Source organism: Microtus ochrogaster, unplaced genomic scaffold, assembly GCF_000317375.1.
Source record: "Microtus ochrogaster isolate Prairie Vole_2 unplaced genomic scaffold, MicOch1.0 UNK48, whole genome shotgun sequence".
Lineage (NCBI taxonomy): Eukaryota > Metazoa > Chordata > Mammalia > Rodentia > Cricetidae > Microtus > Microtus ochrogaster.
Genome location: NW_004949146.1, coordinates 2,650,033 through 2,655,156, shown reverse-complemented (window position 1 = coordinate 2,655,156; position 5,124 = coordinate 2,650,033). Strand labels below are relative to the sequence as shown.

General features: G+C 39.6%; 1 protein-coding gene across 1 annotated transcript in view; it reads right to left on the bottom strand.

Annotated features, from left to right (window-relative positions):
* The window catches only part of Map3k3 (mitogen-activated protein kinase kinase kinase 3), a 96,461-nt gene that overhangs the window by 51,696 nt on the left and 39,641 nt on the right, over window positions 1-5,124 (bottom strand). The window lies entirely within an intron of this gene.

The window sequence follows — 5,124 nt, the reverse complement described above, 5'->3', positions numbered from 1 at the left end:
TAGACCAGGCTGACCTCGAACTCACAGAGATCCGCCTGCCTCTGCCTCCCGAGTGCTGGGATTAAAGGCATGCGCCACCACCGCCCGGCTACAATGCCTGGTTTTTGCAGTGGCTCTCTGGATTGAATTTAGGTCTTCACACTTAGACTGCCAGTGCTTTACCCACTGATCCAGCACCCTAGCCCAAGTACTTAATATTAAAGATGAAAAAGTATACTTTACCTAGTACCTAGCAAATGTTAAAATTGTGTATGCTAAAAACAAAATTCAAGCAAAAGCCCAATTAATTTATTCAGTTCCTAACTTATAAGGAGATAAGAATTCTAAATCCCAAATTGGAATAAACAAATAATCAGTACTAAATTTAAAAACCTCAAATCTATTCATAGGATGGAGAATGTTTTATAATTCATATCATATTGCACAAACGTTCCTCCCTGAGAAAAAAGAAGTAACAGGAGTGGGATGTAGTTCAGTTGGCAGTGTGCTTGCCTAGCATGTAAGAAAACACTACATTCAAGCCTCAGCACTGCATCAAGCAGCCATAAGGGATGTACACCTATAATCCCAGCCCTTGGGAGATGGAGGCAAGAGAATCAAAAGTTTGAGGTCGGCCTGAGCTCCATGATATTGGAAAGAAAGAAACAGAAAGACAGGTGGACAGAGAAAGAGACAGAGAGTGAAAGAGAGAGAGTCCATTTTGGGGGTATATGTGTATGCTAAAACAAAATTCAAGCAAAAGTTAACAAGCATGTTAACTTCAAAAAAAAAAAGAAAAAGAAAAAAAAAACTAAAGACAATTTTGCCAGTGTATGGGGTCTAGTAGAACATAGACTATATAAGAACTTTTACAATTCAACAATAAAGACTCACTTTTAAAATAAGCAAAGGATTTAAATAGATAATTGTCCAATAAGCACAAGAAAATATGCTCTACATCACTAGTCATTAGGAAAATGCCTATCAAAACCACAATATCACAACATTTCACGTGTACCAGAAGGGCTATCAGAAAAAGGGAATGGAATATGTTGGTGCACACTGCACCCAGAACTCAGGCTAATAGCTCACAGATAGAGTGCTTCCCTAGCATGCAGAGACCGGGAAAAGGGAGAAAGAGGAGGCAGGAAATAAGTAATGGTAAGATTGGTGGAGAATTTCAGTTCTCATACATTGTTGGTAGGATTGTTTAATGGTATAGACATTATAGAAAACTTGGGAAGTTAAAAAGTTGCTGTACCTAGCAATTCTATTTCCAGCCATATGTAACAACTGAAAATACATGTTCATATAAAACCTTATTCATAAAAATACTGAAAGCAACTGGATGCATGGATACATGAAAAGTGGTATATATAGCTGGGTAATGGTGACACATGCCTTTAATCTCAGCTCCAGGAAGACAGAAGCAGGCAGATCTCGGTAAATTTGAAGCCAGGCTGGTCTAGAAAGTGAGTTCCAGGGACATCCAAGGCTACACAGAGAAACCCTATCTTAAAAAAAATCAAAAATAATAAAGTGGTATATATCCATATAACTGAATTTTTATTATTCAGCCATAAAGAGTAATAAAGTACTGATATATGCTACGATATGAAAGCAAAGGCTTAAGCCGGGCGGTGGTGGCGCATGCCTTTAATCCCAGCACTCGGGAGGCAGAGACAGGCAGACGCCTTTAATCCCAGCACTAGGGAGGCAGAGACAGGCGGATCTCTGTGAGTTCAAAGCCAGTCTGGTCTACAAAAGCTAGTTCCAGGACAGGAACCAAAAAACTACGAAGAAACCCTGTCTCGAAAAATCCAAAAAAAAAAAAAAAAAAAAAAAAGAGGCTTAGTGGAAGAGTAAGGCATAAAAGGCTCTATAGTATATGATTCTACATATATGAAATATTCAGAATAAGCCAAACCAAGGATACAGAAATTAGGTTAAGTGGCAACTAAAATCTGGGGAGAGAAGAGACTGGGGAATGACAGATAATGGGTCTAAAGTATTTCTTTAGAAGATGAAACTGCTTTGAAATTAGCCGGTGATTTCGGCTGTATAACTATGAATTCAATGTAAACCCCAATGAATCTGATATTTTAATGGGTTGAATTTTAAGATAAGTGAATTATACCTTAATAACTAGTATGACAAAAATGTATATTAAACTATAATTAATTTCTTATTGGGGAGTCCAAAATCCTGACAAGCAGAGTTTAAAGGGAGAAAAGAAAGGAATTGAGGGTTTGTTAGTTTTGTTTTGTTTGGAGACAGGGTCTCTCTATTTAGCCCTGGCTGTCCTTGGACTCCCAATATAGATCAGGTTGTCCCTGAACTCACAGAGATTCTCCTTCTCTCTCTCTTTTTTTAAACAGTTTGTTCTTTTTTTATTTTTTAATTATTTATTTATCTTTATTTTATGTGCATTGGTGTGAAGGTGTCAGATCCCCTGGAACTGGATTTTCAGACAGTTGTGAGCTGCCTTGTGGGTGCTGGGAATTGAACCCGGGTCCTCTGGAAGAGCAATCAGTGCTCTTAACTGCTGAGCCATTTCTCCAGCCCCGAGATCCTCCTTCTCTGTTCCTGAATGTTGGCTTTAAATGTATGGGCCACCATGCCCAGCAGAATTAACGTATTTAAAATTAACAAAATACAAACTGATCAACTCCACATCACTGACCTAAATATAAAAGAACATGAACTAGCCAGGCGGTGGTAGTGCACGCCTTTAAACCCAGCACTCAGGAAGCAGAGGCAGGTGGATCTCTGTGAGCCTAAGACCAGCCTGGTCTACAGAGTTAGTTCCAGGACAGGCTCCAAAGCTACAGAGAAACCCTGTCTCGAAAAACTAAAAACAAAACAAAACACACACACACAAAACAACCCAAAAAACATGTATTAATGTAACAGCAAGAATTCTTGATATATGGCTTTAGAATTAATATATATATTATACATATATACATACATACATACATACATATATAGTAACATTTTGAGTAGTCACTTTGTTGTCAAGAATGGGGAACAAGGTATGGTGGCGGCAGACTTGGGAGACAGAAGCAAGATTTCCAACAAGTTCACAGCCAGCCTAATTTCTAGAGTGAATTCCACACCAGCCAGAACTTCATAAGGAAACACATCTCTAAAAAAAGAAAGAAGGAAGGGGAAAAAGTTTGAAAAAGATATGGAATTCCTCTATGCATGTGTGTATGTGCATACTGTGGTTGGGGTGTACCTGGACATATATGTTGAGGTAGAATTAGAAGGTAAAATCTTCTTCAATTGCTTTCCACCTTATTTTTCAGACAGTTTGTAAGCTTAAGCTCAGTGATTTCACGAGACTGACAAGCCACTAAGCCCCAGGGATTCTTCTTCCTTGTACCTGGCCTAGGTGTTGGGGAATCTGAACTCAGGGCCTCATACTTGGGAAGCAAGCAGTTTGACAACCAAGCCCTGACTCAAGCCCTTGATTCCTTTTGTTGCTGTTTTTAGTTTTTCAAGACAGGGTTTCTCTGTGTAGCTCTGTCTGTCCTGGAACTCACTCTGTAGACCAGGTTGGTTTTGAACTCACAGATATCTGCCTGCCTCTGCCTCCCAAGGGTAGGAATTAAAGGTGTGCGCCACCACACTTGGCTTAGTCCTTGATTCTTAATGGAAAAATAACTGAAAGAGGGGGGAAAAGTACCAAGTCATCTACAGAATCCTTTGTTTCTGCAGTGCTGATGAGCTCAACAATGTGAACCTCAGTCTCTCATGTAATGACTCAATCTCCTTTTTATTGAGATTTATATCCTAGATAGAAAATGTCTTAGTTTACTCAGGAGGCAGAGGCAGGTAGATCTCTGTGAGTTTGAGGTCAGCCTGGTCTACAAGAGCAAGTTCCAGGACAGGCTCCAAAACTACAGAGAAACCCTGTCTCAACAACCCCCCCAAATAATTTGTAGCTATATTTTTTTATAGTTAGTGATTTACTTACCAAATTTGCCATATTTCAAAATTTACTAAAAAAAACCTAAAGATCACTGGGTGTGGTAGTACATGTCACTTGTAATGTCAGTACAGGAGAAGCAAAACCAAGACTTCAATTTGAAGGCCATCATTGGCTACTTAACAAAATCTTGTCTAAAAAACCAAAACCTTCAGCACCTAAGGGCAGGTGCGGGTGCGTACCTATAATCCCAGTGCACAACAGCCAGAAACAGGAAGGTCCTAAGTTCAAAGACAGCTTTGGCTTCATATTCAGACTATCTTAAAAGACAAAACCAAAAATCCTTTAATATATATATGGTATGGAAGAATTGTCTGTATTCTATCAATCATGTATTTTAATAAAACACTGATTGGCCAGGCAGGAAGTATAGGCGGGTCAACCAGACAGGAAGGAGAGGTGGGGTGATGAGAACAGGAGAATGCTAAAAAGGAGGAAGTCCATTCCTCTTACTCCTGCACAGACCACCAAAGAAGCTGAATGTAATATACCCAGCTGAGAAGGTACCGAGCTATGTGGCTAACATAGATAAGAACAATGGGTTAATATAAGCTGTAAGAGCTAATAAGTAGCCTGAGCTAATGGGGCAATCAGTTTTATAACTTATGGAGATCTCTGTGTGATTTTCTTTGGGACTTGCCAGCTGTGGGGAACTGGACAGGACAGAAACCCCAACAAGCTGGCACTCATGTTACATATATACACACATCTCAACAGCTACCAATTTAGGGACTAAACTACTAGAGAGAAATTTTCTAATTTGCTATCAAATATAAAACTATATTTTTATAAGAGGGTTAAGGATAGAGCTCAGGGGTAAAGGACGTGCATGGCAGACTCAGGTCAACTGTCACCAACATTACTACTCCTTTAAGATACATGTTTTTCAGCCTGGTCTACAGAGCTAGTTCCAGGACAGGCTCTAAAGCCACAGAGAAACCCTGTCTTGAAAAACCAAAAAAAAAAAAGATACATGTTTTCGGGGCTGGAGAGATGGCTCAGAGGTTAAGAGCATTGCCTGCTCTTCCAAAGGTCCTGAGTTCAATTCCCAACAACCACATGGTGGCTCACAGCCATCTGTAATGGGGTCTGGTGCCCTCCTCTGGCCTGTAGGCATACACACAGAATATTGTATACATAATAAATAAATA